Source organism: Cornus florida, unplaced genomic scaffold, assembly GCF_030987335.1.
Source record: "Cornus florida cultivar Cherokee Brave unplaced genomic scaffold, ASM3098733v1 CherokeeBrave_3.0.0_Hap2_Chr08, whole genome shotgun sequence".
NCBI classification, from domain to species: Eukaryota; Viridiplantae; Streptophyta; class Magnoliopsida; order Cornales; family Cornaceae; genus Cornus; species Cornus florida.
The window spans coordinates 46,837,268-46,860,749 of NW_026775578.1; the positions used below are offsets into that span (position 1 = coordinate 46,837,268).

General features: G+C 34.9%; 1 long non-coding RNA gene across 1 annotated transcript; it reads left to right on the plus strand.

The window, feature by feature from the left end:
- The first annotated feature begins 9,547 nt into the window (after positions 1 to 9,547).
- Positions 9,548 to 18,161, plus strand: LOC132271603 (uncharacterized). The gene is made up of 4 exons (XR_009469746.1): positions 9,548 to 10,159; positions 10,237 to 10,343; positions 10,476 to 10,553; positions 17,832 to 18,161. It is a non-coding gene; the product is annotated as an uncharacterized LOC132271603 (long non-coding RNA).
- The last annotated feature ends 5,321 nt before the right edge of the window (positions 18,162 to 23,482 follow it).

A 23,482-nucleotide genomic window follows, 5' to 3' on the forward strand; every position in this document is an offset into this window, starting at 1 on the left:
ATACTTAAAACTGACCTTCCTCCAAAAAGCACATTGCTTCCTATTTGAAAGACATCCCAAACAACCCATTCCGAATAGCAACTCTAATGTACGAGTTCAATGATTTACAAAATCCGATTGCCACCTCAAAACCGCGCGCAATCCTTTACAAAAGAGAGTATTTCTCTTCGATGTATCCTTAATAAAGTCAAAGTCTTATGATGTAACCTCGCTTCCATACCAGACCAACCAGTGAGAGATCTGCATGCCATTATAGCCAAAACCCCAAACGTTGTCACACTAACCTCCTTGTGCCAACACTAGCACCGATAATAACTAAAAAGCGAAGTAACACTTTCAATTACCCATGTGAACCTAGGATATATTGCCTAAGCCTATCCTCCATGAGCAAGTATAATGTCTCGATCAAATCTCCCGTCTAGAGATGCGAAGCAAAGCTGTTGCTCGAACATCTTCAGAAAATTCCTATGACATAGCACCCTTTTATTTACTATACTGAATAACCACATGTTATAACTTCGTTATCAGTGCAATGTAGAACTGACATGAAATGCCAAAATAAACACTACCAAAAGTAATGTCCGCAAGCAAACTTGCTTTATCCACCACTCTTAATCCATATAAAATTAAAATTTCAACTAATGTTGGTAATTTCTACCAACCATCCACTTCGGATTAGTCCGACTCCCATTTTGATATAGGAAGTGAAGAAAAACTACTAATCCTCCTTCAATACCCTAAGCTCATCTGAGTCAGGTACTACCTCCTCCAAGGTCAGCTCCAACACTCTAAGTTGACCTTTTCAATTTCCTTAGTAATAGCAAGTGTTATTTTTATACATGTTAAAACCCAACTAATTTCGCAATAATCACGAAGGTTCATTTACCATCTCGGTTGATAAGATTATCCTCCTCCCAATAACTTTCACCAGATGAAACTTAATGCAAAATGTGAATCACCACATCCATCCACCTAAGCTGCTTCGTGATCCATGCTATTTGTATGAACTGATATCTTACCAGTTCCAAATAGACAAAAAGAAACTGATATAATTTTATCAGGCAAGCAAAATCCCAACCAGAATCTTGACCCTTGTGTAGAATCAGCAATCTCTCGACTAAATCCGTGGAAACTACTCTGTCATTCCCACTCTAGTATGAGAAATAACTGTAAGGATCTAACGATCTCTGATGGTCCATCCCAATTATCTAATGGATAATAGACCTCGGGATCACTGTGTCCCTCTTCCTGTCTGTCCTCAAAATATCTGCTTCATTCAATGAAGCATTATATTCCTACCAGGATAAATAAAGAACTAAGAGTTGTGAACCTCAGTCCTTACATCCTCCTCTTAACTTGACAACTTATCGATATAGAAAGTCAATCGATAATTCTATTTATCACTAGTCAACTAACTACAACTTTTCCATATACACCGTGCACCTCTTCTTTATTTAGGTGTTTGGTCTCACCTCTATGTTTTTTACATCCCACTTCTCTAACACAAATAAGTGTCCATTAAACTTCCTGTCTAACTTCCAAAAAAAATTTTGGAATCCTTCCATCCTCCAAATGGTTAGCAATTTCCTAGCAACAACTATTTATTGCGAACTGTGACCTAAAAAAAAAAGTTTTCCATATTATTTGTGCAAATGAAGAAACTTCGCTTCCTCCTCGATATGCAACCCCAGCAACTCCTCCGAATGACACGCCCTTCTGAATATAATTCTTGATTACGAATAGATTGATGAATAGTTAGTTCGTCTACTATCTTCAGTCTGTGTCATTCCGATAAGTACTTAAACCAGTACTAGATCTTCCTGCTGACTTGGGAATAACTTTTGAAATTTCCAAGAAGATGTTCAGCAAAGTCAGTACCTCTGCTAAATCATCGTGGTGTTAAAGCACATCAAACCAATCGTATTAGATTATTTGACTCGTACTATTGGTTTAATTATCCCATCCTGAAAACATATAATAATTATGCATGTCTAAGTTCAATAGATTGGCTAGAATTTTGCACATCTACCAAATCCTATAACCACATGCTCACAATCCTAGCGTAAATAATGTTATTCCTCAAAAACCGTAGTTGGCTGATCACACCTGTGTCCCCAACTAAACCACGTTCCTAATCCTGAATATTTAATGAAAATGAAACACCTAAGATACACACAATAAAGTAAACTATAATCCTACCTAAAACATTGTTCTTTCCTGAAAAGGAAGTCTCTTTTGGCTTCAACCTTACAAGACCGGTTCACAATTTCTTTTGCTAGTTTCGTAAGTAGTCATCCAACCTTGAAACATAACCTTTAAACATAGCTTAAAACAAAATCCATTTGCCTAAGCAAATTCCAAAAGCTTAACCCTCTTCCTCCTTATACACGGAATATACAACGTCTAACGTAACTCTATAAAGCAACTTAGAATGTCACAACCTAATCCCTATACTCTCCAGAACGTGATATAAAATCATTGTTTTGTTCTGATAAGAACTCCCTCCAATCCTAGACTCCTGAAGAGCACTTTATATCTACCTTTTTTAAAGGTAGTACGCAAGTTTAACTATATGAAGATTGATCCACACCAACTCTACTAGTAACATTCACTATACCACTAGTGAATAAGATCACCCTCTTGCGATCCTTCATCTTCAAGATTTAGTACCCTTTCTTGGATACGTTACAACCCCTCCATTAGGATCCTCTTCAGATTTATATACCTTGTTTGTCTCCTTTATGAGAACAACTAAAGTCGTGTTAGTCCCGTTATGCGGTAACCCAAAAAACACTCATAAATCCTTCCTTGGCTTTTACTTTTAAAAGTAGCGCCCAACGGAACTAAACCTTCGATCCTAAGTTCCGTTTCTGACAAAGAACTCAATAACGTACTCCTTTACTCCTTTGGGTTTGTAGCGTTTTCGCCTTGGATCCCATCCTCCTCCTAGTGTTAACCATTCCATACTATAGAATATAATTGACATCTGCTCCTCCTAACGAACCGTAAAAGAGTACAACGAATCCTAACATGGCTCTAAGTTTTAAGAGATGCAACGCGGAAGTCATATAACGAAAAATACTCCTAAGGACACTAGAACCTGGAGTGCTCTGATACCAACTGTGATACCCCTCGATTGTAGAGTCGCGGGTGATCAAGTCCGAGTACAGATCCGAGGGATACCAAACAATTAATATGTAAACAAGTAAGAATACAAAATAATTTAAAATAAAATAATAAGCTGAAAAGAATTCTAATATGAAAAATCCTGAAAAGAATAAAAACATTAATATAACTTAATCTTTCCAATCCGTACAACTCGGGAATCCATTAAGTGGACCCCTAATAATCCCCAACTGTAAATGAAATACAGAACCAAAATCCAAAACTAAAATGATAAAGGAACTCCTATGTAATCAGAGATCCACCATATCCCCAAAAGAGAGATTATAATGAAATGAGACAAGTAAAAGGGAATGATGTGGCTCAACCTCCTAAAGCACATGATAATACTTGTTATCGGTGTGGCATGATAGGGCATTGGCAAAGTATTTGTCATACACCTAAGCATCTGGCTGAACTTTACCAAGCCTCAACGAAAGAAAAGGGGAAACAAAAGGAAATGAATTTCCTTGATCATGATGAGCCAGTTGACACCACAAATTTGGAAATGAATTTCATTAATCATGATGAGCCAGTTAATATCACAAATCTGGATGTATCAGATTTTTTTGAGGACCGTGATGGAATGATAGACTTCCTGATTGGTGATGGAAATGTCCACACCAATTAATCCTATTTTCTTTTCATATTCTGTCTACTATGTTTTTATTTTGCTTGTATTAAAGTTTTTATTTTCTAGTTTGTATTAAAGTTTTTTTTGTTATAAAAGTTTCTTTTCTGATAAAGAAATTTGCATGAATATGAATGAATCTGACTAGTTCCAAAATAAATGGAGAAGATATATGTCTTGCAGATAGTGGAACAACACATTCAATCCTTCGAGATCAAAAATATTTTTCTTACCTAACTCTGACAGACACTAGTATCAGTACAATATCAGGTCCCATTGACTTGATTGAAGGTTCCGGATGAGCCAACGTCATTTTACCACATGAAATAATATTACAAATCAAGGATGCCTTATATTCTACAAGATTTCGGAGAAATCTGTTGAGTTTTAAAGACTTGCATCATAATGGGTATCATATTGAGACCGCAAATGAAAGAAATGTGGAATATCTCTACATTACTTCCATTATCTTAGGCAAGAAGCTGATATTAGAAAAACTCTCTGTTTTTTCTTCTGGGTTATACTATATAACCATTTGGACAATTGAGTCAGATGCCGTGATACATAAATAATTGTGTGACCAAAAACTTTTTATGCTTTGGCATGATCGACTTGGTCACCCGGGAAGTACAATGATGCGTCGAATTATTGAAAATTCACATGTACACCCACTAAAAGATTAAAAGCTCATCTTACCAAATAATCATCTATGCACCGCCTGCTCACAAGGTAAGTTAATTATCAGACCAAACCCTTAAAAAGTCATTGTTGAGTCTCCCCATTTTTACAACGAATTCACGGGGATATATGTGGGCCAATTCATCCACCCTGTGGACTATTTCGTTATTTTATGGTCTTAATTGATGCCTCAACACGATGGTCATATGTTTGTCTGCTTTCTACTCGTAATGTTACATTTGCTAGACTTCTTGCTCAAATCATCAAATTACGGACATATTTTCCTAATTACCCAATTAAGACAATCCGTCTTGATAATGCCGCTGAATTTTCTTCTCAAGCTTTTGATGATTATTGCATGTCAGTTGGCATTAATGTTGAATATCCTGTTGCACACATTCATACTCAAAATGGTATGGTTGAATCTTTTATTAAAAGACTTCAGTTAATTGGTCGTCCTTTGCTTATGCGAACAAAATTACCTGTTTCTGCTTGGGTTCATGCCATATTACATGCTGCATCATTAATTCGTATACGACCAACTGCTTATCATAAGTATTCACCATTATAACTTGTTTTTGGTCAACAACCAAATATCTCTCACATACGAGTCTTTGGTTGTGCTATATATATTCCAATTGCACCATCCCAACGTACTAAAATGGGTCCTCAACGTAGACTTGGAATTTATATTGATTTTGATTCTCCATCTATTATTAGATATCTTGAACCCCTGACAGGTGATGTTTTTAAAGCATGATTTTCTGACTGTCATTTTGATGAAACTGTTTTCCCACCATTAGGGGGAAAAAAGGTATAACAGCAACGTGATATTACTTGGAATGCCTTAGAATTGTCTCCTTTTGATCCTTGCACAAATTAATGTGAACGAAAAGTTCAGAGGATCATTCACTTGCAAAATGTTGCAAATTAATTACCTGATGTATTTACTGATATAAAGAAAGTAACAAAATCACATATACCAACTTCAAATATTCTAGCACGAATTGCTGTCCTTGAGGGACCTTCTGTTAGTAATGTAGCAAATGCATCTAAAACACGCCTGAAGCATGGTAGACCAATCAGTGCAAAAGATACTGCTCCTCGTAAGAGGAAAATACAAAGAAAAATTGGCACTCCTGAAGAGGCTACAAAAGGAGCAACAGATATTATTGATCAATCTGAGATAATTGCCTTTGATAAGATAGAGGCTCTTAATGAGTCTCAGGTATCTAAAAATGATGAAATAATAAATAGTGATGAGGCAAAAGCAATATATGATGATATGGCCCCTGATGAGGCACATGCTCTTGATGAGACAAAGGTACCTAAAAATGATGAGATCTCACTAAATTATGAAACGAGATGGAATAGAAATGAAATTGTTATCGACAACATATTCTCATATCTCGTTGCTCTTGATATTTATAATGAGGATCCGGAACCTCAAAACGTCAAAGAATGTCGACGAAGAAATGATTGGCCAAAATGGAAAGAAGCAATACAATCAGAGCTAAATTCATTAGTTAAACATGAAGTATTTGGACCAGTAGTCCGGACACCTGAGGGTGTTAATCTTGTTGGGTATAAATGGGTGTTTGTACGAAAGCGTAATGAGAAAAATGAAATAGTGAGATACAAAGCCCGACTTGTAGCTCAAGGTTTCTCACAGAGACCTGGTATTGATTGTGAGGAAACATACTCCCCTGTGATTGATGCACCCAGATTTAGATTCATAATACATTTGGCAATAACAGAAAGATTGCATATGCATCTAATGGACGTGGTTACAATATATTTATATGGATCACTAGATAGTGATATTTATATGAAAATCCCAAAAGGATTTAAAATGTCTGAAACAAAAACCACGTAATATGTACTCGATAAAATTACAATGATCCTTATATGGATTGAAACAATCAGGACGAATGTGGTACAATCACTTTAGCGATTACTTACTCAAAGAAGAGTATGTGAACAATCATATTTGTCCATGCATTTTTATTAACAAATCAGAATTTGGTTTTGTTATTGTTGCAGTACATGTTGATGATTTGAATCTTATGGGAACATTGAATGAGATCAAAAAGACGGCTACTTATTTAAAGAAAGAATTCGAAATGAAGATCTCGGCAAGACAAAATTTTACCTTGGGCTGCAAGTTGAATATTTTTCGAGCGGTATTCTCATCCATCAATCAACATATATAGACAAGATTCTGAAACGTTTTCATATGGATAAAGCCTATCCATTGAGCTCCCCAATGGTTATCTGATCACTTGACATCAAGAAAGATCTTTTTCGTCCTCGGATGATGAAAAACTCCTTGGTCCTGAAGTGCCTTATCTTAGTGCGATTGGTGCTCTTTTGTATCTTTCAAATTGCACAAGACCTGATATAATTTTTTCAATCAATTTATTAGCACGACACAATTCTGCACCAACTCATAGACATTGGAATGGAATCAAACACATATTGCGATATCTTCGTAGCATAACTAATATGGGCTTGTTTTATTCGAAGGCACCAAATTCTCCATTAATTGGATATGCAGATGCCGGCAATTTCTCTGACCCACAAAAAGCCTATTCACAAATAGGATATGTGTTTACCTATGGCGGCACAGTTATATCATAGCGATCTATGAAACAGACAAAGATTGCCACTTCTTCAAATCATTATGAGATACTCGCAATTCATGAGGCAAGTATGGAATGCTTTTGGTTGAGATCAATGATCCAACATATTTGAACAACATGTGGTCTCTCGTTAATAAAAGATAGCCCAACAGTATTATATGAAGATAATGCGGAATGTATTGCACAGATGAAAGAAGGGTATATTAAAAGTGATAAGACCAAGCACATCTCACCAAAATTCTTTTATGCACATGAACTCCAGAAAAAGGGTGATATTAATATTCAGAAAATACGTTCATGTGAAAATCTAGCAGATCTATTTACTAAAACACTTCTAATTACAACATTCAAGAAGCTGGTGCACAACATTAGAATGCGTCAACTAAAGGATCTTCAGGGTTAAACTAATGAGGGGGAGCAATTGATTAAAGAGGTATTGGTATGCTGTACCCTTTTTCCTTCGTCCAGGTTTTGTCCCACTGGGTTTTCCTAGCAAGGTTTTAATAAGGCAGTTTTTAATCTATGCAATACTATTTTTCAGATACACAAGAATATTGTACTCTTTTCCCTTCGCTAGGGTTTTTGTCCCACTGGATTTTTGTTAACAAGGTTTTAACGAGGCATATTCTTAGTGTAGTATTGTGGACTCCAAGGGAAAGTGTTATATATATCTATATTAAGTGTGTGGGTCCCCAATTATATAAGTCATCCATGAGATCATCCATGAGGCTTATAAGGGAAGATACCAAAATGGCGTACATGGGAAGCTACACTGTGAGCATATAAGGCCTTGAATGTTTACTATTTTCTCATATCAAAATAGAAACTTTCATTCTCTCTGTCACTCTTTTCATTATATCTATCTCTCTTGTCAATTTCTTACATACTATTATGCTCTCTCTATAAATATACACACACATATATAATTTATTACAAGAATCTCGTAGAATCAGTTCTCCAAAGGAGAACATTAGTTCTATAAAAACTAAAAATGGGAACATTTGCTCCAACCTGAGAATTAAACTTGGGCGGGCTAACTCAGCTCCAACCCAAGCCTAATCCGAAAATTTGAAATTGGCCTTTAAGTTTACAAATCGGGTTCATGTTCGGGTTGGGTTCGAGCTCAACTCGAACCCAACCCAAAACCCAAAAAAAAAAAAAAATTTCATTTTTTTTCCTCCCCTCTCCTCTTCTTTCTCTCTCTCTCTTTCTACCGCCATTCCCATACATTCAAGTTAGCAGTTGCAGAGAGAGAGAGGGGGGGGGGGGGGGGAAGCTTGAGAGTTGAGAGACAGCAGCTGAAGCTTGCGAACGGCAAACCCAAACTGGAACAGCGGGCGATGGAAACTGAAAGATTTGGGTTTTGATTTTTGATTCTTGCAGTTGAACTTTTGATTCTTGAAGATCTGGGTTTTGATTCTTGCAGCTGGCGATATAGGTTTTGATTCTTGCAGTTGGGTTTTGATTCTTGCAGATCAGGGTTTTGATTCTTGCAGCGGGCGATATGGGCGTCTATTTCTCTCTTTTCACACACACACACACACACACACATATATCTAGTTCTATATATTCTTTGTATGAATATATGTGTATGTGTATGTGTTTGTACATATATGGTTTGATTGGAGCAGTTCTTTGAAGAAATAGGAAATTTAGCCCTGGTTCTCCCTCCCTCTCTTTATTCTACACAGATTTATATATTCTTTCATAAATATAAATATAAATATATATATATATATATATATATATATATATATATATATATATGTATGTATCTCTTAACTCCTAAGTCATAAATACGATTTGATCAGAAAAGTTTTCAGGAGAAGTCAAATCCATTGGAAATTTAGGCCTGGTTCTTCTCCTTCTTTGTCTCTTTACACAAAAATTTGTATATTCATGTGTATATAAATATACGTGTGCGCGCCAATGTGTTTGTATATATCTTCTTTACTCTTTAGTTCTGCACGCATGTTGAAAATTTAAGGCAATTCTTTAATTCAATGGACAATGCGGAAACTTGGCCCTGGTTCTTCCTCTCTTTCTCTCTACACAGATTTATGTATTGTTGTGTGTGTATATCTCTCTCTGTGTGTCAGTGTGTTTGTAGTTTACAATTGTGTGTCAGAGAGAATAGAGATGGAGGCGATACGGGGGGCTAAAATGATTTGCCCTAAATAAAATATATAATATATATATATATATATAATTTGTTTTTTTAATAATAAAATATATAATATATATATAAGTTTTCCATTTTTTTTTTCTTTTAAAAAAAACTCAACCCGCCCAAAAATATTTGGACTGAATTATGAGTCTAACTCATGTTAGGTACAATTCGGGTTAATTCAACCCACTCGGGTGGAGGTCGGGTTGGGATTGGAGCCCAACTTGCGGACCTTAGTACAATTCATTTGAATCTCTCTCTCTCTCTCTCTCTCTCTCTCAAGTCTCAACCCTCTCATCACATTTCTCAGACTCTCTCTCATACTCAAAGCATTGGATAACCAGTTTCTTGAAATTGCGAAGGTGTTCCGAGGCGTATCGAAACCCTCACTTCCGAAGACTGCTCGATTCGTATTGATTGCCACAGTCGTCGTGTTTCATGTGTTCATCGCCCTCTTTTCCGTCGTCTCCCCGAACCCTAACAAGAAAGCAATCTACTATGTGCCTAGGGCTGCTTTGATGCTATTTGGTGGCTCAGGTGCAACAATCGTGTGTGTCATGGCTTACACGAAGCTTCTCAGGTGCCTCAATGAATGGCATTGGATCCTCACATCTCTGGCGGTGGTAGTGTATGAACTTCGATCTACTGTTCAACTACCAAACATCACTCATCTTCCATGACCTTCTCTGTTCCTTCACCACGCTCTTCATCACCTACTACGTTCTCCTCATCCATGGCCCTGATAGGTCTCATCTCTGAATAGTAATATTCAGCATTTTCGGAAGTGCTTTGGTAGATTCACTTTTTGAGGAAGCCAATGAGCGTGTAGTGAAGTTCTTGGCCTATTTGGTGGTTTCCGTTGCTGGATTTCTTTCTAAGGTGTGTATAATACGGGATAAAATTGCAAATTCTGTCATTTAATTAATTAATTTTGTTTTTTTTTTTTTCCCTGATAGATTTTCCTGGATAAGTTCTTCGGAGTTCAGAAAGCAACTGGGAGGGTGAAGCCTGTGAAGGAGATTGTTAACAATGACGCCGGCGAGGTTTGACGGCACCTTACTTGGTAATGGTTTTATTGCAATTCTGTACTATACTACAGTTATTATACTTCCTACCAAGTTAATATTTTCCATATATGAATTGGAACTTGCAATGAAAGAAGAATATAATTTGTGTCCAACATTTTTGTTTGCAGTTAGAGGAAGCACTTGCACTGATTTCTGGGGTCCAGCATTTGTAGAGTAACTTGCATCATGTCTTATGATTTGCAGTGGTGAGTGGTGACCCATAAGTACCATTTTTTTAGTAAATGTGTTATTGGGTCTTTATGTGTAACTTCAGACAGATTCTGATGTATTTAATAGTCAGTGAATCGAGTTACCCAATTAAAACTCTTATCCATCTACATAGCAACCTAAATCCTTCCGTGCTGTAATATTTTTCCCCAAAAGATATTCATAACTCGGTCACAGCATAATCAATTTTAAGGTAGTAGGGGTTTGTTTATGTGCTTGTCCAAAATCACCTTCTTATCAAATCAAGATGAGTAGTAGTCTCAGGATCTTACTTTGTTTAGCAGATATGCATTGTAGCATGCCCATTGTTTATTATATATGATGCGCAACATTACAAAGCAAGAATTGTCATTAAAGTAAAAGGAGAATTGAATATTTTCTTTTGGTAGGTAAATTGAAAATTTATTACTGAAAACTGATAAAAGAATAAAAAGATTAGTCAAGCTTGGCCTGTGGGTAGACATCTCCTCAATGATAACAAAATGCTCACAACCTGATTGGATAAGCAAGAAGAAACATAAGCCTCTCACATCTGGATATAATTGGTAGAACAATCATGTCATTGCACTAACCAGACTTCCTTCTTTGTCTAATCCAGTAGGAGGTATCCTCTTATTATTAGAAGATTTAGTACATAGACAAGGAAGATGCAATATTTGAGGCACTAGGGCTTGTATTTGACTTTTTAAGAATGGCACTTAGAGGCTTTTCCCTCCTTTGATTGACCTTGGCAGCCAAATAAGAGCTTCAAACATGTTATCGTACATCTGAGTATCACGAATTTTGCCCAAAGGCTTTTCCCCTTTATCCATAGTGCCATGTTTGCTTCTTGGATTAGATGCATTATCTTCCTCTTCACTTTAGATTTCTGAATCAATCCAGAGTAGGTGGGATAGGATCATAGGAGAGATCCATTATGACCCATTCTTGAATTCCAGCTGGCATTTCTGTCAATCTGCAGAAGACACACACATACTGGAAATAGCGGAGGGAACAAGGGAATTGGCCCTCGGATTCTTTGTTTTTACAACCTAGTTCCAATTTTCAATACTTCTTGGGATCAATCTTTGGTTGCTCCACCTCTCTCGAATCTTGAGTGACAAAGTTTAGAATAAATTTAATAAGTATAATAGAAATGTGCTCAAAAGCTGCATGATGGTTGCTTTCTATTGGGACTCCACACTTCATTAATACACAGACAAAAAAAATATACATTACATTTGCATTCATTCATTCATATTGTTTGGTTTTCTAGTGTTTGTTGGCTAATTTCAGAAACCAAAACCAATATCTAGTTGTAATTTTCTTTTGTGTCCTATTCAAGTTCTTAAAGACAACATGATAATGTGTTGGTCATGATTTTTTTTTCGTTGAAGTTAACACACACTTAGGAACAGGTAAATTGAGTGTTTGTGAGGACACTTGCTCTTTTAAAAGTCAAATTATAATTTAGAAGTGCTTTTAGAAATGGTTGGAAAAATGTTTTAAAAGGCTTTTAGAAATGTTTGAAATTTAAAAGGTCTCTTATGTGTTTTAAACTAGAAGTTGGATCTGTCGTTTGACTTGTGCACTGATTGTTGAGGAGGCTTCTGTCTTGGTTCAGAATAGTATGCACTGGTTAAAGTGCTCCAGAGAGCACAAGCATTGATTGATAGAACAACATGTACCAATCCATCTTTTCCCTGTTTGATCTCAGATTCTTCAATTTAATCTTGTAAGCATTTAAATTAAATGTGTTTTTGATACAAAAGGATTTTAACTGAAGTTTCTAAAATTGAAAAACAAAAATGTATTTAACCTATAAAACCTTTTCTGTGATAATTTACCTGGAAAAAACCTTTTCTATGATTATGTTTGAGACACACAACTTCCAGAGAAAGATTTGGGGGAATTTTCTATTTTTTCATTAAGCTTTTGCCCACGCTTTTATGCAAGAGTATTAGTTATGTGTGCTCTTGATCGTCAATTCAAAGGCTACACTGAGCTGTTGATTATTCAATCAATTCTTTGCACGTGCTAGTGGAAGAGCTGAGACGATTGGCAACTACGAGAAGTAAATTATGTGAGGTAATTGCATTTATGTGGATTGTGTTTAGTAATTCCCACCCAATGCACTGCTATTAGAGAGCACTAAGTGTGGGAGGTAAATTAATATTTAATAGTAGGTGATTCTGAAGTTACCAGAATAGGTGACTCGTGGACAGGAGTGGCAAAATTTGACACTACTCATCAACACTACTTGAACTCTACACAAAATTAGTGGGTTTGGATTTACCTCAATTGTGTCAACCCGATTAACTTGTTTAATTAGTTGTCATGTTCGGGTTTGGGAGCTCAACCTATATAAGTCCCATATAACCCAATTTGATCCCTCTAAATAATTGTATTAGGTCATCTAGAAATGACCTGCGTTATGTTTCAACTTTTATAATAGGTACTATACTTAAAACAGTATGGTACTAGTGCAACTCTTAGTTAATTGTGTGATTTATATAGGTAAAAATAAAAAAAATTAGTCATTCTATAACTGTTAATTAATTATATAAATATATATTTTTGTTTATATTTGCGTTTTGTAATTTAGGAAAAAATAGTCAATAGACTGTTAAACGGGCTGTGTTACAGTTTATACAACCCAATCATTAAACAGGTATCCAAAATGTGTTGTGTTAGTGGGTGTTTGACCCATTTAATAAACAGGTTGTTTTTGGATTGATCCATATACCAAAATACTCTTATTTCAACACGACACAAGTATGACCTGTTAACACAAACCGCAAGGTCTGCTACCCCTACTAGAGAGTAGTTGCGAAGGCATTGGAATTCGTTGTAGTGTCTTGGACGGCATAGTTTCCTTGGTTTTTTCGTTTCTAAGATTTTCCAAGTGAAAAATCGACATGTATCTTCTTCTCTCATACTCTTTCATTTGTCTGAATTGTCCAGAAGTCTTAGTTTTAGCACCAAAAAACTGAACTTGGAACTCATAGACTCACTAGGCGCACAATAACCGTATCCTGGGGCAATTTTAGCTTGACTCTCTAACCTTTCCTTTGCAAAGGATCACAGATCCAACAGATAAATCAAGACTGTGAGCGCCTAATGTGTAGTTAGTTTTCTTTATCACCTGTACTATAAAGAACAACTTATCAAAAAAAAAAAAAAAAACCCCTTTACTATAAAGAACTCGTGCTCCCTTCACTTGTAGTTTTAGGTGTGCTTATTGAATACCAAATCTGCTCAGCAATCATATAACATGCATCCAAGTTTATATGATTTGAGGGGGTTGGCGTTCTTCTGGATTCCTTCTCTATTTTTTTCTTTAATGTAAATTTGAAAGTGATAGAAGTTGACCCAATATCAACTAATTATTTTCATTGTATAGGTAGAGATTAAGAATAAAGAATGAACATTGTATTCCAAGGTTGTTCAGTGGAATATGCTCTTCAAGTTAGGATAGATTTCTAATAAGTCTTTGACATTGTTTGAGCACAGGTTATGTTGTCTGTATCTTTAAAATTCACTTTAAGTTACCTCCTCCATAGTGTATGTATCTTCCTTTTAAATTAGTTCATTTTTTTATTAGAAAATGGTCTTAGAAAAGAGAGAATGAGTTCTTCCTGACACTAACCAAATCGAGAGAAGATAATATAGCATGGGGGTCCCAAATAGTCGGATTTCAGTATGAGACTGTAGCTGCGTCTTCCCTTTCCGCCTCTGCTGCTCTTTCACTAGCCCCAACATATTGGTCACTTCCGTGACAACTCCTGCAAATCAAAGCTTTTGCCGCTTGTAAGAAAAAGTTTTCCATACATGCATTCATGCTTAGAAGGTGAAATTAAGCACACTTTGAAATTGAGAATGAATTAATGATTCTTTGCGAGGGACTTCTTCCAATCCCATAGGTTCTATCAATCATGTATCACTAAGGAGAGCACCCATCTGACTTCGATTGACCGTGCTGAAAAGAAGCACTAAAGCTATTGATTGATTGGCAAATAAATAAACAGACTATTTCTTTCTTATGAAGTCAGTGAGCCCGCTCTTGTTCACACAATAGCACAAGCATATCAATATACGTGAATAGTAGGATGACTCTTATCTGATCCATTAGATTTGTGGGTATTAGTTTCCAAACAATGTAGACATTTTCAGATGTTTGACCTCTTTCCTTGAATTTCCCTGAGTTTTTCGGATTGGTAAAGAAGAAAAAAGGGAAACATGGTCTGAGGATAGGATAAAATATTATTCTTGCTTCAAAGCTGTGCTCTTGATATATAATTCAATTATTTGTTATATATTAGTGTTTCCTTTGAACTTTGGAAATGGCTCATCTCTATGAGACTACAATGTGTAGGAACTCTTGAGGCGTGACAGCAACAAAAGTTCGGGTAATGCCTGGTTCATGTTTGTCATCATTGTCGAGATAAACATGAATTGTAGAGTAGGGTGGTCCAACATTCAGTTCAAATTTATTTGAATTCCTTGCACCTAAAAGGCTTATCAAAAAAAAAAAAAAAAAAATTCCTTGCACCTAAAAAGGCACAAATTAATTGATTTAAGGCTACCAATTATGCAAGTCAAAGTATGATTGGTTTCAAGGAGTTATTAGTGGTTTTGCCAAGCCAGAGATTATGGTGTGATAATCTAGATTAGGAGAATAGAAAGATTATCCTTGTCTTTGTTTGTGTCTCGGGTTGGATTAAATTACTATAATTCGTCCCCCCCTACGAATTTGTTGACATTTTTTATTGCCCAAAAGCGGGAATACTGAAGCTCTGTGAAAGTCAAATATATACTCATAGTTTTCTCTGTTCCCAAAAAGATTGAAGTATGCTGTAAATCCATCTGGCCCCAGGGCCTTCTCATCCTTCATGGAGAAAAGGGCACCCTTGATTTCCTCTTCTGTAGTAGAGATTCTGACTGATTTTCAACCTTGCGTTAGCTGTTTTTACAGGGGAGATAGATTTCAAGGTCAGACAGTTGATCGAGCCTAAGAGTCAGTAAGCCAACTTGGGAATCCGAACCCATTGTCACTATTCAACCGACAAAACATAGGAATTAGTGAGTGCTAAAAAAATGGACTTTTCTTTCTAAGTGAAGGACAGGAGAAAGAATCGTGCATCTATCTCGAGTTGCTCCCTTGACCCAAAAGGAAAGGAACCAAGTAACTGGGCCCATCAATAATCCACCAATAGCCCTATAACGGATTGAGTTATATAGCGCCACCAGGTTTGGAACCCACTCTTTAGAAGTTCATATGCTAGCAGTGTTAGGAGTCCCCTTTTGACCAAAACTTTGAAAACCTCATGTATACCGCTTCTGGGAGCATTTTTGCTTTTCAGACAGGAGTTTGATACCTTGACTTCGGTTGATGTATTTCGTGTTCTTCTGCTAGATTTCCTTCTTCGTTTGCGTGGATGACTGGTTGAAATTCTCTCTCTTGAAGGGGCTAGAATTGCTATGCCCAGAATCTTGACAGTGGGAGCTTCTAAATGAATGTTTCCCCCTCTCTTCTTTCTGAAAACTACTTAATCTTTTACGTATAAGAATTGGAACTTCCAATGAAGAAGAATATAAGTTGTGTCCAACATTTTTGTTTGCGGTTAGAAGTAGCACTTGCACTGATTTTTGGAGTTCAGTATTTGTAGAAAACTTGCATCATGTTTTATAGAATTGCAGGGCCTTTTCTTTTTAATGTTTTTGGTTTGATAAGTTCTTACTGGCAGAATCATAGCATAACCAAGTAGTAGGAACAAATTGAAACAAAGTACTCCCTCCATCCCAAAATTCCTGTCCATCTTTCTATTTTGGGATGTCCCAAAATACATGTCCCATTCCAAAAATAGATGTACTATTTTTTATAACATTCCCAAACTATCCTTTTGACATTGACTTGATTAAACAAGTGCCGTAATTACGGAGTACTCTTTTTTCTTTTAGCAAGGATAAATTTGGAATTTACTCTTATCAATTCAATAAAAAAATATTATAACCCCACTATCATAAAAAGTTGGATTCCCCAAACACACCAAGAATTTTTGGACAGAGGGAGTAGTTTTTATTATGATTAGTAACTACTTGTCAAGCTACTAGAATCTAGCACGAGATTGATGCTTGAAGTTATGGCGCATATATTTTCAGTCTGTCTTGTCTCCTGAGTTCACACACTTGATGTTATAGCTGAAGATGGGATAAGTCACATTTTAACAATCTTAAACCTGCATTTGGGAGTTGTCATAATAATCAGTGTGCGCCCTGTTATGCTTGTCATTTTTGTGTAATTTTTGGGAGCCGGGATGGGCTGGTTGCTTGTTGGTCTTGTGATTTGTTTTCTTTTAATGATTGGGTCTCTTATGAGGGCAGTGGTTATTCAGATATCAAGATCTCTTGCTCCTGCTTTGTTGGGTTTCTGACAGCTCTGGTTTTTGTATTTTTGTTTCTTGTATGTGGGTTTTGGCAATGTTTGTTGAGTCTTGTTGTTTTGGTGGTGGTTGAGAAGAGTGGTTTGTTTCGTAGTAGTTCTTTGAGGGTGGTCCCTCTTGTTCTCTATTGGAGTTTGTTGTATTAATAAAATGTGATTCAGAATTGAAAAAAAGAAAGAGTAGGCGGTCTTAGGAAACATGCTTATGCTAGAATCTGTAATTTAGGTTCATCAATTAATGGTGGGAGCCTGCTGCACCTGCACCTTATTGTAGAACTATTAGAGCTGTCATGTGGTTCATTAGTTCTACCCCGACTTCAAAACAAGATAATAACTGTTATATGTTTTCAAATGTTCCCCTTCAACGCATTCTACAGAGTATCAATGAGGATTTGGGTACTAATAAGTCTATAATGTAGGGTGAATAGGGTTTCTTGATGGAGTCCTGATATTTAAACTACAACCAAAGGGAGGAGGGGATGAGGAAAATTGAGGGCCTCTTAGAGCTCTTTACCCTCAGAGCTGAGGGGATCAATGTCCATAATCTATTATTTGAATTTGTCAAATCTGGAACTAAGATGTGAGTTAATGCAGTTTGCATCTACCTCAAAGGTATTCAGGTCATTAATGACTCCATCAGGTTTTAGCATCCGTTCAGGGACAATGCTCTTGCTAGCTTTTAAGCAAATCATTGGAATATTAGTATGGCTGTTATTCTTGTTATGTGTGCGCTGCACTGATGATATTCTTTCGATATTCTTATGTGCAAATGATATTTTTTTTCAATTATTATGTGCTACAGTTATTGATTTCATTGTATCTCGAATCTTTGCAGGGGCATTTACTGGACATTCTACTGGTTAGAGGGGCCATTCTAAGAGTTGATACTTCATCACTGTAATAATTAGAAACTAAACTTGTAGGCCAATGTTTAATTACTATAATAGTTATAAACGAAACTTGTAGGCATTCTACTGGGCAACTTGAACTGTTTCCTGCATTGCTTTTTTTGGCAACTGTTATTCGGTGCGTTAGAATGATCAGTCTGTGAATATGACCTAGCACAAAAGTAGTTTCTGCAGATGGTGTATATACTGATGCTATTTGCTTTGTTGATACTGTTACTTCAGGTTCAGGTTCTATATGCTAAAATGCTATTCTTGTATGTTTGTTGTAGAATGTTGTCATGTTATTGTTGGTAGTAGAGCGATTTGTGGTGTTTGGTTGTATTTCTAACCCTATTTTGGTTTCTTTGTGTTTGGTCGGTTTAATTGTGGGATTTGGGAAATTCGGAGATTGTGACTTGGTCTTGTGCTGCATTTAGATTGGTTTTGCAACACGGTATGATGTTGCATATGCGATGTTTGTTAAGCGATGTAGGCACGGAATGATGCGTGGTCCGGTGCTAATTAGTATGTTTTGTTCCTTGGGGAATGACCCGAGTATAATCTTTTAAGGCATTCGTGTTTGAATGCAATGATATTGCCTTGTCATCCGAGTTCTCTCGTGATAATTATATGTTGGATGGCAATGGGGGCACCTAAAGATTGGTCAATTTGATTTCAAAATTTTGGGATTTACAAATTTGAGTTGATTACGTTGATAGCCACGGTTGCCTTCCACATTAAGAAATCGGTCAGAGTAATCGGTTCAACTATCATTTTCAATAGTTTATATTGTTCTGGCGACTCGAAGAATTCATCTTGATTCATTTAGTAATGTCATGGATTATGTAGCTGGTTTTTAAATAAAAAGTTCTTACATGTCTTGGCTATATTAACATGATAAATGCTGCTTTCTTTTTGTCCCTGTATTTAGTATACTTCATGTACCAAAATAAGAAGATAAAACAAAGTTACTCTGCTTTTTAAGTTAATTTCCTGAACTCATCTTGTAAATTTAATGCCAATTTCAAGCGAATAAACAATTTCAAACAAAATTCTGGACTATAACTTTAGGATCGTGGACATAATGAGAGTATGAAAAATGAAATTTGAGGCAAAACATATTTAACTTTTAAGTGCTGGAAAAACCTCGAATTTTATGAGCTCTTAAAATGTCCACTTTTTACCCAATCTCAAATGTTTGGAATTTTAGTGGAAAATGTTTAAAATTGTTATAATTTGCAAACAAACACTAAAAAATACAACAAATTATTTGTCTGAAATCATTTCAAATCAAAATACCCAGAGAGAAAATTTTCTTTTATTTTTTATATAAAAAGCAGATTTCTTAAACTTATTGCACGCTTTGGGAAGAAATAAATTAAAACGAGTTAACGAATTTACAAAGAATTCAATTTCCCAACGAATTTGCAAGACGAATGTGTGTGAGACAATATATTTGAAATACTTATGGCACTTAGGCTCCGTTTGTTTGAGCATAATTTTTTTTTTTTGTACTTTTCGGTGTTTGGTAGTCCCAAATTCAAAGAAAATATTTTACGAAAAAAAATAATTTTCCAAAACTTAACCAAAACAACTTACGTACCAATTAAACTTCAAAAGTTGATTAAAATAACAACAAAAAACCACCGCCAAAAACCATCACCAACAACTAATCTACTACTACTATTACGTTTTTAATCATCACTGACTACAACAATAATCGTCAAAGTTTACAAGCAGTAACTAGTCATAATAGAAATTACTATATTTCAATTTGTTGCCACTATTTGGTTAATACTATAGTTCTGTCAATAATTACTTATCAATCAAATGGCCAATAATCTAGCTGATACAGACTCACTTTTTCAAAGGGGAAGTCGGGAGTTCAGGTTTTAATGGAGGCATGAATTTGTGAATTTGCTTAACCTTCTAAAAAATTATCAAACCAATATTTTATAGTTTGACTGTAAATTTTGTTTTACTTGAAAAATATTGAGAATTTTTTTTTTTAATGAAATTTAATGGAATTTGGAGAGTAAAAGTGATAATTAAGAAAAAATTAAGACATAATTGTAACAAATGAAAATTTCAGGGAGACTTTATGTAAAATTTATACTGTAATTTTTTCATATTAGTTCCAATACTCTAGAACTTCAAACTTTAACGACTCGTGTTAAAAAGATGAAAGGTTGGTAAAGGGATTTCTATGTACAATTGTTGTTGTAATAATAATAATTTTGTACTTATTCATATTTATATTTATACTACTATTAAATTTACATAATATTTTTTTTTTACATTACTTTCTTAATAATATTATTTGTTTAAACAAATATTTAGAGATCACATTTCTAACTCTTAAAGAATAAGTGAACTGACAACTTTGCATGACTTTAGTATGGCACGAGTATTATTTTCCTATTATTTTCAGAAGTTTGCACTACCTTAGGTGATCGATAAGCTAAGTGTTGATGACTCTCTACAACATCTGTATGTAAAGTAGGGTAGAGTTTTAATGTCTTCTATACCGATTGTAGAGCATTTAGAGAGTTAAAGAGACGTAGAAAGTTGGAGAATTTGCAGAAATTTGTAAAATTTAAGATGTTTTTAGACGATCAGCGAGTATGTAGAGTTTGTAAATATCTAGAATATTTATGTGCTGCAGCGTAGTAAAAAATTTTCTTCTATAGGGATAATCTTTAATAGCAATAACATATATATATATATATATATATATATATATATATTGCTATTTTAAAATTGAGTTTATTTAATTAAATATAGTAAAAAAATTCATATTCAATGAATCAAGAATACGATGTTAAAAAAAAAATAATGCAGTTATCTAAATATTCTAATATATCACATATGTGAAAAAAATAAAAACACAAACTAAAATTTACAAGAACAACAAACTCTAAAATAATTTTGATAGTAATAACTAATAATTTTTTTAATTAAAATTATGATATCAAATAAAAATAAATTTAGATGATAAAAAAAAAATATATAAGACCATCTGTCTGCGTAAGACTAATTGAGTCTATCTACTAGTAAATGGTTGTTCGGCTTGTTTTGTTTGGATTGTGAAAAATGTTGAAGATGAATATGTGATGGAAATAATCGGTTTGTTTGTGATAAAGACAAAAAGTGTGGTAGAATATCTTGATAAGATGTTTTTTATTTATTTATAGAAAGTGGTAAAGAATATAATATTTTTATATTATATTTTCTAAGAAAGTATAAGTTAATAGATATATTATATATATTTACAATTGTGTCACGATTATATTCCTCCCGTGAATAAGCTTTTGATTATATATATATATGTGTGTGTGTGCACTGTTAAATTTTAGAGGGGATAACATTACAAATATAAAAATCTTTCTATATAAAATTTAAAAAAATTAAGAATTAAGTGGGAGTAGTTGCCCCCTCTTGTCCCCTGCGGCTATGCCACTGTTTCCGTGGAGTTTTTAAGAAAGTAGATCTTAAAACATAATGCAGTGTAACAGTTAATTAAAAAAAAAAAAAAAAACCTATAAATAGGTGTGGGCGTCATTTGTAGTAAATAAGCTACCTGAGAGAGGTTGGAAGAGCTGGAATAAAGACAGATAGAGTATAGTAAGAATATGAGTGTGTGGAGACCTATAAACCAATTAACGTTAGAATGGAGACCTATAAACCAATTAATGTTAGAATGGAAAGAAATTAGAGATGATTAGAATTGAAAGAAATTAGAGATGAGATAGAGTATTTCAACCTACAGTGTATCCATAAACTCTGGTGAAGGGCAATATTTGAAACTATGTCTTCTAATCCTCCCTTGATGTATGATTTTACAAGTGAAGAATACGAAAAATAAAATAGTTTTGAATATGTTTTTTCCCATAATTTGATTCCTATTTTCCTAACTCAAATTTCTATTTATTTCACGGACAAAATGAAATTTCATTTCAAATGTAATCCAATTTCTATGGTTCCAAACTGTTGGCCAAGGCGGTGAAGAATCTCATAACCGATGAGAATAATGATAACTTTCATTGTATTTTGAAAATATTACAACGACCCATAATTGAATCAGGGATAAACATAAGTTAGACAGAAGAGTAGTTGTATTGTTCATTACATAATTACGATAATAATCATGCTACCAGTACCTAAGAAGCATTAACAATAATTAACAGACATGCTAAAACCATCTTCTTCCTCCTCTTTAGGAGTACAGGAAAACCAGGATTCAGAATTGGTAAAAAATACTGAATTAGTGGAATGGACCAATGTTCAAAATAAATTGAACAGATGGACTATCCCTCCAGTAAGTGCTAAGAGCATTTACAAAATCGGAATGCTTAATCTGACTGATCTATGGACTGTCAAGACCATGGAACAGACTATGCAATTAAGCACCCAAGACACAATAATTAGATTGTTGTCTTCTCGTGACCTTGAAAGGCACATGCACAAATATAAGTACATCCATATAGGTTTAATTCAAATTGCTTTTAAACCTTTAACCTTGCTAGGTATGGATGCTTGTATTCAAGCAACCCTTAGGGATGCTCGATGTCTGAAATTTCACCCTTCTTTGATGGGTGCATTGGAAACTAGTCTATGTCATGGACCGGTTTATTTTAATGTCTATCCTAGTCTGAACTTATCTTTAACAGATAAAAACATCCTTGAGGCAGTTAGTCTTTGTGTTCAGACCTATGGGTATGATTATTTACCTGGATCGGAAGTGATAAGTGTTATTTATCGCATTCATTACAAAGTACTTGATACTATGTGTCCAAATGCCATACGCAAAGACTCTCAAGGAGTAACAGCGTTATGGGACACCAATATATTCACATCAAATGTTGCCACAAAAAGGATGATTCCTTGGAGTGAAATAACATTTCCTGAACATTGGACAATTTCTAATGCAGTTCCGGCAAAGCCAATTGCTAATCATAGCTTGGACTGTGTTATTCAGGACCAGGATGGTGATTTTTTTTCTGAATTTCAGAAAATCATTAGATCTACCCAGATCTACATCATCTAAAGGAAGTCATTTTCCTTATCATGTTTCTTGTCCTCCTTCTCGCCATTCGATCTCGTCGGATTATAGAAAGGAAGATCTCCCTCCTGCAGTAGTTGGTTCCAATCACCTCAAGCTGAAAGGAATACAGTAATCTCAGAATCAAATTCCAAGAGGAGTCTACGAGAAAGCACCAATAGGTATGTCTCATCGCCAATTTGGAATTGAATTCAGCCCAACTCCATCCAAAATGGGAATCGGAAATGAATCTGTCAAGGATCAATTTGATGATCCTACAGACATAAATGACCCTCATGAATATTAGTTTTTAATGGATTTTGTCCCAGATAGAATTGCCATTAATACTGAATTTCAACAGGATCGATATAAAGAATTTAGAAATTGGTATTTTAAAGCTTTTGACCAAAATCAATTACAGCTTTTTAAAAATCAATTTTATGATTTTATACAAGAACGCAAAATGGTTATACCTTTTGTTTCTTGGTTCTTTATGACAAATCATTCTTTGGTTAACATAAACATATTGGATGATTTTCTCAAACCATGGACTACAAC